Source organism: Oryctolagus cuniculus, chromosome 9 (genome assembly GCF_051225735.1).
Source record: "Oryctolagus cuniculus isolate XC-2025 breed Fujian yellow rabbit chromosome 9, ASM5122573v1, whole genome shotgun sequence".
Lineage (NCBI taxonomy): Eukaryota > Metazoa > Chordata > Mammalia > Lagomorpha > Leporidae > Oryctolagus > Oryctolagus cuniculus.
This window is the reverse complement of record NC_142875.1, coordinates 107904824-107919653: the sequence shown is the minus strand read 5'-3', so window position 1 is coordinate 107919653 and position 14830 is coordinate 107904824. Positions and strand designations below refer to the sequence as shown.

At 37.1% G+C, this 14830-nt stretch overlaps 1 long non-coding RNA gene across 1 annotated transcript; it reads right to left on the bottom strand.

The window, feature by feature from the left end:
- Nucleotides 1–1437: 1437 nt before the first annotated feature.
- On the bottom strand, nt 1438–6470 carry LOC149124714 (uncharacterized). The gene is made up of 3 exons (XR_016213775.1): nt 5849–6470; nt 4129–4235; nt 1438–1706 (listed from the first exon to the last, which is right to left on the bottom strand). It is a non-coding gene; the product is annotated as an uncharacterized LOC149124714 (long non-coding RNA).
- Between the last annotated feature and the right edge of the window lie 8360 nt (nt 6471–14830).

The following is a 14830-nucleotide window of genomic DNA, read 5'->3' as shown; positions in this document are numbered from 1 at the left end:
TCTTTCCTATGCCACTATCTTGCAGGGTTTCTCCAATGTTCTGTGGTATTGTGATGATATTGGGTCATGGACAAGGTCTTTGACCCATTTTGAGTGGATTTTTGGCAAGGTGTATAGTAGGGGTCTAGTTTCATATTCTGCATGCAAAGATCCAGTTTTTGCAGCATCACCTGTTGAAGAAGTTGCCCTTGCTTCAGGAACTGAGTTTAGCTTCCTTGTCAAATAGAGTTGATTATAGATGCGTGGCCTGGTTTCTGGAGTTTCTATTATGCTGCATTGGTCTATCCATCTGTTTTTTGCCAAGTACAATGCTGTTTTGTTATAACTGCTCTGCATATCTGCATATTTATCTAAAGGAATTGACAGCAGTATATTGAAGAATCCTTGCACTTGCATGTTTAATTCAGAATGATCACAGTAATCAAAATATGAGCTCAACTTAAGTGTCCCTAATGGATAAAAATGCTGTTTGGAATATTACTCATCCATAAATAGGATGGAATTCTGTCATTTGCAGGAGCATGGAAAGAATGAGAATACACTACTTTTATTGAAGTAACATACAGAAAGACAAGCACTAACTATTTTCACTTTGATATGGAAGCTTAAACATTGACTGTAAATCAGAGACTGGAATAGTGGTTACCAGAGCCTGAAAAGCAGGTAGCAGAGAGAGTGATGGGGAGAAGATTGTTTATTGGTACAGAGGTGCAGCTGGTTATGAGAAATAACTTCGAATGTCCTATAACAATTGAATATTTCAGTTAGCTATATTTGAATGTACCCAACATAAAGAAATAATAAGTGCCTTAGTTGATAGATATGCCAGTTACGCTTAGTGGATCATTACATATTGCAAACATGTATTAAATATCATACTATTCCCCAAAAAATAGATATAATTACTCTCTTTGTGCCACTCAAAAATAAAATATATTTTTGGTTGAATTTATTTATTTGCAATATTTATTTTAAGATTTAACAATTTTTAAAATCTTGTCATATTCACTTCATATGTAGCTATTATATACATACATTCACTCTTCAAAACAGGGATTTTAATATCACATGGAATTCATGTCAATGATCATGAAGTGAGGAAAGGAGGGTGAATTGTTATATATATGATACAATTCAGTGAAGAGAATACTTCTACCTATGCATATAGTAAACAATAAGAAATTCATATCATTTTAATACATTATATATTAATATTCAAATATGAGAGAACTTTTGATATTTGTCTTTCCTTGTCTGGCTTATTCCACTTAGCATAACGATCTATAGTTCCATTCATTTTGTTGCAAACATTAGGATTTCATTCTTTTTAGTGGCTAAGTAATATTTCATCACACACATATTCTTCATACAGTAATCAGTTTATGGACATATAGGTTTATTCCATATATTTGCTGTTAAACATTAGGTTGCTGTAAACATGGGAATGCAGGTATCTCTTTCCTTGTGGACTTTGTTACTGCAGGGTATATTCCTAGAGGAGGGATGGCTGAGTCATGTGGCAGAAACATTTTCAGTCTTTTGAGGAATCTCCATACTGCTTTCCATAAAGGTTGTACTAATTATTGAAGAAGGGCTTATTCTTCTCACATATGTAAGGAAAAGATCTTGAACAATCAGCATTATTAATGTATTGTGGCTTCAGGCATCCACATTTTTCACCCACTTTATTTGATTGACGGAAAGTCCTATGTCAGAGAATATATTTATTTTAGAATAGCATTCTTTGGGCAATATTTCATTGTCACAATTTAAAAATGTGTGTGTGTGTGTGTATGTGTGTGTGTGTGATTATTAAGTGAACACAAAATCCCTCTGACAGATGTACAGGTGGCAAATCAGAAGGTGTAAGTATTTCTAAAGCTAAGGGACAGTTCATGCTGGTGAATGACTGCAGATGAGGACTAGGTACACAGAACACAGTGGGTAGGCTTTAGATGGGCCCACTCTGGAAGTTCTGAGACTTCAGAAACTCACCAGAGTTACTAAATAATGTAAGGTCATTAGTAACACATTATAATTAGGTACAAAGAGAGCTCCAGTGTCCTGTGACTCAGATTGATGGGCATATAGCAGGAGGCCACAGCCCGGTCCTCACTTTGATCACTAGGAGGAGCTGGTTGGCATTTCACACACAAGGTGAACTTACTCCCACTGAGCTCATGTCTGGTCCACCAAACAGTGTTGATATTTTGTGATGTTGGACAATGAGAATATTCAACATGGATTCTAAGTTATAGGACTATGCTATGATATATGGAAAAAGTGTATAATATGAATTTCCCAGCAGATATATGAGTCTGATAATAATAATTTCAAGTCACAAAATTATTATTGGCAAGAAGTCACCAACCATTTAACTTCGGCACATTGCTTTAGTTGTGCCTTTTTTAGGTATCCCACTACTCTTTCCTGGTTTCCTCCTTTCAATCTCACTACTTTTCTTAGGACCCTTTTGTAATCATCCTCATCACCACAATATCTTAAATGTTTGGGTGTCTCAGGGATCAGGGTCTGGATATCTCAGCAATCAAAACCCCCACAACAGGGGTTGGCCTTGTGGCACAGTGAATTAAGCTGCTGTTTGAGATGCCAACATCCAATATGAGCTCTTGTTCAATTCATGCCTGCTCCACCTCCAATTCAGCTCCTGTCAATGTGCTGGGAAACTAAAAGAAGACAGCCCAAGTCCTGGGACTCCCGACACCCACATGGGACACCTGGATGAAGCTCCTGGCACATCTCTGGCTATTGTGGCTTTTTGGGGAGTCAACCAGGAGATGGAGGATCTCTCTCCAACTCTGATTTTCTAATAAAATAAAGCATAAAAAAGTACTCAAAATATCATCTCATAGTGCCCACACCCCTGCAGCATTGACACACATTAAATACACATCCCTAAGACAGATTTTTTACATGAAGTTTACAATCATGCACAACATGTCTATGTGACATGCCCACAGATATCAAAATGTATAATGGATGTATCAAACTTGTCACTAATACTGAATGCCTGATGCTCCTCGTAGCAGTTAATGACAGCTCTACTGTCATCATTGCTGGACTAAAACCTGGCAGCCATCTCTGAATTCTCTTCCTCTCACACATTTTCACAGTAGGTCTGGCATCTGGTTCCGTTTCCCCAGCACCCTCCCTATCTCTCTTGACCAAACCACCACCATGGTTTGGTTGGTTGATGACAACTGACTTTCAGTGTGACTCTCTTAGTTGCAATCTGTATCTCCCATTCACCACCTAAGGACCACACAATGTCCAGGGGACTTTTTAGAATAGGAAGGTTGTCCTTGTCATCCCTCAGCTCAAAACCCTCCAAAAGAGAATCACTGCACTCATTAAGAAGTCAAAGTCTTAGGGCCAGTGTCATAGATCACTTGGTTAATTCTCAACCTGCGGCGCTGGCATCCCACATGGACGCCGGGTTCTAGTCCTGGTTGTTCCTCTTCCAGTCCTGCTCTCTGCTGTGGCCCAGGAAGGCAGTGGAGGATGGCCCAAGTGCTTGGGCCCTGCACCCACATGGGAGACCAGGAGAAAGCACTTGGCTCCTGGCTTCAGATCGGCGCAGCGCTGGCCGTAGCGGCCATTTGGGCTGTGAACCAACGGAAGGAAGACCTTTCTCTCTGTCTCTCTCTCACTATCTATAACTCTACATGTCAAAAGAAAAAAAGAGAAATCAAAGTCTTTCTGTGGTCTCTCATTCCTAGATGATCTCATCCATGTCATCTCTCTGACTTACTTTTCCTTCCTTACTCAGATTCCTCCAGTATCACAGATCCTCTTCCTGTTTCCTCGAGATAACCAAATGCACTCCCCCATCTCTATACCAGTTAGTCTTCCTTCCAGGATGCTACCCCATCAGAGAGCTCCCTTAGCTTTCTCATTCACCTCCTTTAAATCATTATACCAACACCATTATCACATTAGATCACCTGTGTCTCCCCCATTAAAAACATAAAACCTCTTCCTTCCACTGCCCCCAACACGAACTGTACTCCCTGACCCAGCAGGGACTGAATAGTGCTCCATGGCACTCAGGATCCTCTAGTACACTATGTGATTTACCACCTCATAGAATGTGAAATGCAAACTTACAGTTGTTGAGCAAGTTTCGTGTTGTCCCGCCACTTCCACTCATTTGTATCTTCTTTTTGGTATAATCCAATCCAGTAAGTGTATTTGATGTGTGATTGAATGAAATTCTGTGCACAAGTTAGAATTACTAGTATTACTCATTACATCAATAATAGCCTTTTATCTACAAAGGACTTGTACAAAATACTAATCATTTCACTTAAGACAATCTTAGTTCATCTACTGTGCAGAGAAGCCATGGAAGTGAAAGTTCTAAAAGTCTGAATCTCCTGCATCTTTGTGGATTGAAAGATATCAAGAAAGGACCATGGTGAACTTCTTTAGAAAGACACAAAAATCTCCAAGCATAATACTAAACAAGTGATTGGTAAGTATGGATTCATTCAACTTAGAATTTCTCTTCATCAAAACACGCCTTGAAGAACATGGGAAGGGAAGTTTCAAATCTGGACATGCATATAGTAATGTAGTTCCAAGAACAAAACATTAGTTCATATAAATCAATTGGAAAGCAAAATCATCCAAAAGAAAAAAATGAAGAAAATGTTCATAGAAAACATATATGAACAATAAAGGATATCAAGTTCAGTGGAGATCAAGTAAAGGCAAACAAAGCTACAAGGAAATTCTTTACATAGAGCAAACACAAGATTTTAGGATGGTAGGAAACAATAGAATATCTTCAAAACTATCAGTAAAAACATATTGAAAAATATTGTGGAATTATTTTGTAAAACTGGGAACACCCAATAATTGCACTCATACAGGTTTGTGATGAACTGCAGAGGAGACACATGAAAGACGTGCACAGCTGACGTGTCTAAGGATGGTTAATGAAGAGCTGCTCATCACAACAACAGTGGAAACAACCCAAATTCCCATCACCTAGAGAATGACTAAGTAACGTCTCTCCATGTGATACCACGAATATCATACAGCTATGGAAATCAGAACTCTAGCCACAAATTTTAAAGCAGATTATGTAATTAACTTACTATGTGAGCAAAGGCAAACAAACTAAACTCCTTGAGTTTCTTCCTTGTCTAAAATATGGGAATGGCATTACCTATGTGGAAGTTTTTATGCACTGAAATAATGCATATTAAGATCTGACATACTATAAACCTAACGTTAGTGTATATTTTCATAATTATTTCAGTTATATTTTATTCCTTTTAAATGCTTTCCTTGGGTACTCAAATGTTAGGCAAAAAAATTGATTTTATTTCCAAAGGCAATTTACTCTCTCCATTTCACTTTTCTTTCCTGTTCTCTGTCCCAGATACACACTCCATTATTTTTCCACTTTAGTTAAATTCTATAAGAAGAAACTTATAATGTTTTCTCTTTTGAAACCTATGAAATACATAGAGATATTGTAGAAGAAGGTTTAAAATATACTTTATTATTCTAGGGCTCTGAAGAATCACTAAAATTAAGTGCCAACTAATTCACTCATTCAGGTGTTTTTTTTTTTTTTTATCATTCACAAATCATGAAACCATAAGTAGTAAGGACTCAATATAATTCCATGGCACACACAATAAGCCACCTCTGCTGCTTTAGAAAGTGAAATTATTTAGGTCCTTAAAGCATGTCTTCCCCTCTACAAATACAAGTGTTTCCACCCTGCAGTCAAATAAGACTCAAGGAAAGCCAACACAGGTAGCCTAACTCAGTCTTTGCAAGCTTCTCATAAAGGTTAACTAAGTGAACATACCAGTTCCTGGATGTCATCAATCTTCACAAGGCTAGAACCCATGTTCCGGCATAAATTCCTGCTCTCCTCCCATGTTTCTTCTTTTTTAGAAAAATAGTAGCAGTTTCTTCCACAACAAAAGTGTCTTCCTTGCAAGAAGCCACAGGCTTGTTCTTCAAAACAAGTCACCCCCACCCCAAGACACCAGGCCATTTAGAAAATAAGATTTTAGGTATTTAATTTTTTCTTCAGAAGGAATTAGCATAAAAGAAGAGTTTTTCTGTACCCAAACATCTTTTCAAACTCGAATGCTTAGTTAACTATGATTTTAAAAATAGATTTAATGAGAAGAGTAAAGTTAAAACCTAAAACTCCTCATAAGATCCAATATCAACTTTTTAAAGTTTATATATTGAAATGGACAGAAGGCAGTAAGTCTATGAAAAATAACCTGTCGGCTATGAACTTAAACATTGAGTACAAACCTCTACCGGACAGCACCACTGAATGATCTTCCAGCTGTACTGAGGATGTGTTCTTTTATTTTGTGTTTTCCTTATCCTGTGTTGTGCATTTAGGACACTTCTGAAAAGCTTCAATCCACATTACAAAATTAACAACATAAATGACTTAAAAGATCACTTAATTATGATCATATCCTATAATTCTAGGTATAAAAGAACATGGTGATGATTACTTGGGATTATAATCATAGATAAAGTTAAAATATTTTTGTGTCAGGCCATAAAATATATTTTATATAAAACTACAATTATATGTAACTTGAAATCTATTATTTCCAAGACACATAAAAAAGTAGTGTTCATTTCATAAACTAGAAACAAAGGAAATTAAAAATGAACTAGATTTTATGCCATCTTTAAATAATGGTTTCTCAGCATGTGACTCAATTTAGCATTTACATATTGACATAAGTGATTTGCCTGTATGTATAAGGAATGCATAAAATATGCACAGCAAATCAGTTCATAGATATTTCGAATGTGCAAAAGGAAAGTTAAAAGTCTATGAGAGAAACAGCAGTTTCTTCCATTAAGTTGAGAATAAAAATGTAAAATAAAAAGCTCTTGTTCTATTTTTAAAAAATGCCTGTTTTCCATATCAGGCACACAAGTTTGCTTGCTCGGTCCAGTTCCTGATTCCCACTTTCTCTTAATGGAGATGCTGGGAGGCAGTAGTGATGGCTCAAAGTGAATGGGTCACTGACACCCACATGAGTGGATTGCATTTCTGTGACCCAGCCCAGTCCCCGCTGTTGCAGACTTTAAAACTTAGATAATGAGAAGGTGGAATCTCTCTCTCTCTTTCTTCCTCCATCCCTCCCTCAAATAAATAATTTGAAAAAAATCACTCAAGTGTTTGTCACACAACAGAATCTTTTCATTTCCAATGACACCCCTATGTACCAACATTAAATTTTATCTGGTTGTAAAAATCTAGCAATATCAAATACATAGTCCCTTCATGTCCCCTTCATAATAACTGTAACTCTTCCTGCAGTTCAGCAATCTATTACAGTGTCCATATTCTAGACCACAACTAAAAAGAAAAAAAAAAAGACTTCTTATTTTTAAAATCCACCATTTCTTGGGCTAATCGATTTCCTTCTCTTTTTCTTATTGCCCATCCACACCCACATAGCTGCACATACTCACACATATATCCTAACCCTATGCTTGCCAGCAGGAGCACAACACAGATGATGCCCAGGATTACTGTGCATGGGTTTTCTGTAAAAAATTTAAAAAGTGGGTATATAATGAGCTTGGTAAACAGATAAGACCTAAGCAGGACAAACATTTATGCTGGAAATTGGCATTAAAATCACATATTCATCTTAATCAAAAATCTCATGGATACTACACTTAAATGGATCTCCCAATATCTAAAGTAAAATAAGGAACTAGACATTCCATATCGAATAGATATGGCTTTTAAATATGTTATTTTTTTCTACCTGACATTATGTTCTCAGAAATCACAAAATAAGAAAAATTACCTCTTTTTTTGTGAGCTAAATGTCTTTGTCTTTCTTTTTCTTTGCGTTGGACAATTTCATTTCTGTATATCATTTTCTCCTCACTCATTTCTGAGAGTTTCAGGCTAAAAACATAGCAAGGACCAGAGATGTTTCACGAGACATAATAGATTCAGCTAAAATCGGGGAAATGTTTCATGAGTAACGGGGAGAGTAGCAGAAATGATATACGCTCTGGCCTGTAGAAAGTGAATTAAGATCACCCTAATCCTGGAAAAAACAGAAAAGATTTTTTAAAAATTTATTCTATTTATCTGCAAAGCAGGGAGTTCCAGAGTGAGAGAGATGGAGGGAAAGTTAGAAAGAGAATTTCTCTCCACTGGTTCACTCCCCAGATGGCTGGCGTTCTAGGGGCTGGGCCAGGCTGAAACCAGGACCCAGGAGCTCTATCAGGTTTCCCACATGGGTATCCAAGGTCCAGACTCTTGGCTCATCTTGTGCTGTCATCTCAGGCACATTAGCAAGGAGCTGGATGTGAAGCAGAGCAGCAAGGGCACAAACGAGCAATTTGATATGGGAACTAGCATGGCAGGTGCTGACTCAACCCACCCCATCACAATGCTGGCCCAGGAAAAAGTGATTTAAATTCCTTTTTGTGATGTTTTAGAAGAGAGATCCTATTCAGTTTATGGACATACTGTATTAAACTTTTAAACTGTTTTAAAGTTAATTAGTTGTCAAAATTTGGAAATGGATATAATTTGTGCATAAATATCCAGATTTATACCCTCTCTTGAAAAATTAACTTGATACTCAGTACATGTATTAGGTCCAAATGATCAGCACAACATGACAGAGGCACCTCTTACATGAGGGACACACATACTCACACACACACTCACACACACCACACATACTAATTCAATGAACACCCCGTACTGCTGAATCATCTTCTCTCACACCCCAGCACTCATTTATCTCATCATCCTGATAGTCACTGGCCTTCATGGACATGAACTCAGAGTTGAGAAAAATGAAGAAATGATGGAATTTCTAGGTCGGGGTGTATGAAAGTATCATTAACTGAGATAAGCATCACTTGTAATTCTAACAGCAAGTCCACACATTGCTACTGTTTTCAAATTATAGATGAGAAACACATATTCTCAATTACAATGTAAATCTTAACTCCAGGGACTGTGCGGTGGGGCAGTGTGTTAATCCTGTGTCTGCAGCACCGACATCCCATATTGGCACCTGTTCTAGTCCCGGCTGCACTTCTTCCAATCCAGCTCTCTGCTGAGGCCTGGGAAAGCAGTAGAAGTTGGCCCAAGTCCTTGGGCCCCTGCTCCTGCATGGGAGACTGGGAAGTAATTCCTGTCTCCTGGCTTCGGATCCTGTAGCTCCAGCCATTGTGGAGAACTGGGTAGTGAACCAATGGAAGGAAGATCGAACTCTGTCTCTCCCTCTCATTGTCTGTAACTCCACCTCTCAAATAAATAAATAAAAGATTAAAATAAATCTTTGCTTGAGGTCATATATTTTCTGAGATAACTGATTTTTGTGCAGTTATTTTTGTCTTATATCTATATACATAAATATCAACAAAACAAATTGGTACATATTAGACTAGATTTCTATTGATAGAAAATAAACATATTAACAAAGGTTTCAAAATTTATCAGAGGTTACATCATGCAAAGGTAATTCAGTTTGGGTTATTCATTGCTAGCCGGATAAATAGCATCCATTGTGATGAGAATTAAAAGTACATATAATGTCTTAAAAAAGGAAATAAATATACCACAAAACATGTGACAATTTTAAAAATTTCATGTCCATTTAATTCTTTTGACAAATTCTCATTCTGATCCACTCCTGCCTTCTCCTCTAGAATAAAGGCAACTTTAGGTATTAACATAGATCATAATTTAACCCCAACTTTCTACACATCTCTCCTATACTAAGTGCTACTCTATTCCGCTGCCATCAACAGGGTGAGAAGCGATATGGAGATGGATTCACACACCCACAGTAGCTGCTGTCTGTGTCTGTACCTTGGGATGACCCAGCTGGAGCACAGGCTTGGTCAGGAGCAGGCGAGCACGTCCCGGCTCTGCTGGCTTCACCTCTGCTGTGAGACCAGGCGGGTCCTGATGTGTGAGACCGTCCCTCACAGAGACCTTGTGTGAAGGTGCAGACGATCACATGACACTGATATTCCCACACAGAAAGTTTCCAATGGTGTCACTTGTCACCCCCAAGTGTCAGAAAGTCAATCAAGAATAAAAATGAAGTTGTATGAACATTTAAAATCTAACTACAGCAATTACTATAGAGCTTGGAAAATGAAAAAAAAAAAAACAGGCATGAGATTAGAGAACAGTTAACAACAACAATTGTAAACCTGTAAAATATGAAAAGAGAAACACCCATATCCTGCTTAGCCTGATTTCTCCAATTTCCTTTTTATAGTATATGGAAAATCTGCAACTGTTATATAACTGGTAAACATAGAGAAATGTCATATATGCACAAACATTGGCAGGTTTGCTAAAAAAAAAATGTCAAACTAAGAATATCCAGACTGCTTGATTTACAGTAAATATAAATGTATACAATCCTGGGTTGACTGATTTAAAACAACACTTTTTCCACTTGTATTCTCTTCAACTTATCTGAAGAAACAGATTCTCTTCAAATAAAGAAGAGACAGCTCTAGCAACTGGAAGACTTAAATGTTGAGTGGGCTTAAATATAGCTATTTTTAAAGCATCAAAGTCAAAATCTTCTGATCCACTAATTACAGCCATAGCTGTCAAAATTCAAAAGCTATTTGTTTAATCCACTGAGCAGCCCTATGCCCTATTAAACCCTAGAAGTAGGTGCTACTTTGTAACAAAAGTGATTGTTTTCTTCAGATCCAACACATGGATCTTCACACCTACTAAGCTCTCAATGTTCTCACACTTTTAATTCTCAAGAAAGTGAGTAATATCAGCTGAAATCCATGTCTGTATCAGCTTCCTCCTTTATTTATGTTGAAGGTATTTTCCTGTGTCTTGAAATTCCTTCCCTCATCAGCCCCTTTAAATTAACAGCAACAAAGCTAGATTCTCTATCAATTCTTTTTTTAGATTTGCTTTTTGGCTTCATCTATTTTTCTTTAGAATCTCTCTTCAGGAGGTAGGTCTCTCACATAAATAAATGTATTAAGGAAGTTTTTTTTTTTTTTTTTTTTTTTTTTTTTAATACTCCAGGCAACCAAGCTTTCTCTTAAAGGCAAACATTAGTTTTAAGGCATGCCCAGGAACTATGATCTCCCAGGCTCAGAGATAATTATTATTCTGTACAGCTAACATATATCTCTAATGTAACAACTATTATTCATTGGCTAATTATATTTTCACCAATCCTCTCACCTGTCATTAAAACACCCACACACATTTACACCCAAAAATACCAATCTATTTTTAGCACCTCTCAGAATATTTTCTTTACTTCTTTTCTATATGAAATTTATATACTCTTTAAGGTACACGTAAGTACCATTCCTGTGTCATTATTTAATACCAGGTTAATCTAGCTGGTATCACAATTCCAAACAAGAAAAAAAAAACATTATATTGAATCATGAAGCATTGATAACATAGTAGAAACCAAGATATAACCCAAGATGAAATGAATGTCTTAGTTCAAAAAATAAGAACAGGAGAAATGCTCATGGAAACATAGCAGCAGAATAGTTTAAATATATGAACCTGGAATGCAAACAGTTTTGAAATAATTTAAAAAACAAAGATCCAGGAGAAAATGTTTTTAATTTTTAAATTACTTCTTATAAACCTCTATTTCCATGTATTTTTAATTTAAAGTTGGTAAAAATTTAAATGCGTGTGAGAAGTGATTAGCTCAATAGTCTGTTACATTACAATGTAAAGATAAGGACAAATTGGTTATTTAGGAAATAAATAAGAATCTGTGTGAACAAGGAGTGAAAAATGAGAGGACATGGTCTGCTTCATTTCTGACAGAGTATTTTACCTGCAATTTTTGCTCAGTAACTAATATATCAGTATAATCAGTCTAATTGGGATTATTTTTACAGTTTTGTCATTAGTGTCTGAAATTTTGGCTTTTGTTTCCTTCTTCTCATCACTTTTTACTTTGCTTCTACAGTATCATAAAAGTGTCAGCAGAAGCAGAGCCATAGTGAAAAGTCAGATGCTTCCTCATACCGACAACTGCTCATGCTGTTTTCCCAGACTTCCCATCTCAAGTATACAGTTATGGGATTATAGTAAGTTGAGTTTGGTTGCTATACAGGAAATGTCAAAATAACTCTTATGGTTTTCTAGCAATCATTTGAATGCCATTTTGGCAAAAGTGACAATGCCAAAAAAAAAAATAGAGCTTTCTGAAATGTTTAATATTCCAGAGATTTAAAAACATATTCAGTGTATTATTACTTGCTAGGTTGCATGAAAGTAAGTGAACACAGCTAGGAAGTGAAGGGGACATGGTGCATAAATGCATTGTGGGAACTGCGTTTGGGTCCTGGAGCCAAAAGACATCCATGGAGAAATGAATGAGACCTGATCAACTCTGGCACATAATTAATGGTCACAGACCAACAGGGGCCTCCTGGATTTGACAAATGTACGATGTATCATTGTATGGTACTGCAGGATGATTACATGAGGGGAAACAAACTGAGGAGTGCATGTGAACTCTCTGTATAATCTCTGACACTTTTCTATAAATCTAAAATTTCCTCAAAATTAAAAGTTGCTTCTTAAAGAAGCCTAGTAATATCATCATATCATTTCCCATGAACTCTATACATGGAATGTGTCATTACAGAGAAGGTGTTGTAAGCCTTCAAAGAGCTGTTATCTGAGAATTTTTGACTCAAAAATTGAGCAGGTTAAGAATGGAATTACTGGGATTGGCTTTGTGACAAACAGATGAAAATGCTGCCTGTGATTCCAGCATCTCATGTAGCTACTGTTTCATGTCTCAGCGGCTCCACTTTTGGTCCAGCTCCCTGCTTATGGCCTGGGAAAAGCAGAAGAATGTGTCTAATTCTTTGGATCTCTACCACCTATGTGGGAGACCAGGATGAAGCTCCTGGCTCCTGGTTTCAGCCTAGCCCAGTCCTGGTAATTATTGCCACCTGGGGAGTGAACCAACAGATGGAAGACCTCTTTCTTTTCTCTGCTCCACTCTCTGTAATTCTGACTTTTCTTTGTTCCTTTTTTAAGAGAAGACAAAATATATTTAATTATATAATTTAACACAGTAGTTTGCTCTAAAAATAGAGGATTCTGGAGCTAATGTTAGCACATTGTGTAGTAAGCCATATTTGGAGAGGGGAGGGTCTTTATTACTGATACAATTTCTGTCTTTGTTATTTATCTATTTAGTTTTTCAATGTCTTCATAGCTCAATTTTGGTAGGTTTATGTGTACAGAAATCTATCCATGTATTCTAGGTTACCTGGTTTGTTTGCATGCAGCTCTTTGTAGTAATTTCTGATGATACTTTTTTATTTCTGGGTTATCTGTTTTTACATTTCCATTTCCATCTCTGATGAAAAATAGAGTAAGCTGGGGCTGGCACTGTGGCGCAACAGGTTAAAGCCCTCACTGACAGTGCCAGCATCACATATTGGCGCAGGTTCTAGTCCCGGCTGCTCCTCTTTAGATCCAGCTCTCTGCATTGGCATGGGAAAGCAGTAGAAGATGGCCCAAGAACGTGGGACCCTGCTTCCATATGAGAGACCCGAAATGGGCTCCTGGTTCCTGAATCCTGGCTTCAGATCAGCGCAGTTCAGGACTTTGGGACGAATTGGGTTGTGAACCATCAGAAGGAAGGCCTCTCTCTGTCTCTCTGACTCTCTTCTCTCTGTGTAATTCTGACTTTCCAATAAATAAATAAATCTTAAAAAAAAGAATTAGAGTATATCTTGCATTCTGTCCTAGCCTATAGGGTTTCTCATGAGCAGTCAGCTGTGAGTTTAATTGGAGATCCTTGACATAATCTGGTGTTTCTCTCATGCACATTTTAGAATCTTTTCTTTGGTGTTTTACTGTGGAAAGTTTAACTGCAATGTGTCGTGTGTAGATATTTTCTGGTCATGTCTATTAGATATTCTATGTGCTTCCTATACTTGGATGTTATTTTTTTTCTCCAAATTAGGGAAGGTTTCTGTAATTATTTCACTAAAAAGGCCTCTAATCCATTCTTTCTTTCCATGCCTTCAGCAACTCTTAAGACCTGTAAGTTGGGTCATTTGATAGTCTACCACAAATATCCAACACTTTTTTAATTTTTCTAATTGCTTCTTTTTTTGTCTGGCAGTAAGATTTCTAGAAATTTGTCTTCTAACTTGGATATTTTTTCCCTGAATATTAAAAAAATTGTCATTCACCCCTCCAATCCTTGATGTTTCTTTGTAGAATGTTTTGACTTAGTTAAATGTTATAGGGGCTGGTGTTGTGCTGCAGTAGGTTAAGCCACAGCCCATAACCCTGGCATCCCAAATGGGCTGGATGCCACCCATGTGGGATAACCAGATGAAGTTCCTGGCTTCTGCCTTAACTGGCCATTACAGCCATACAGCCATTTGTGGAGTGAACCAGTAGATGGGAGATTCTCTCTGTCTCTCTCTCTCCCCTCCATAACTCTTTCATTAAAATAAATAAACAAAATTTTTAAAATTCAGCTTTTTTAGCAGTTAACAAACTTCAGATTAGTTGTATCAGATTTAGTAAATTATGTTCCAAAAGTGATTACATTTCATGTATATTTTTCGAACAATTGTTAGAAAGTTATTGAAAAGAAAAAGAGACAATTAAAAAGCATTAACTTTCTTTTCTTCAAAAATTTTTTTTTTGACAGGCAGAATGGACAGTGAGAGAGAGAGACAGAGAGAAAGTTCTTCCTTTGCCGTTGGTTCACTCTCCAATGGCCGCCGCGGCTGGCGCGCTGCGACCAGCGCA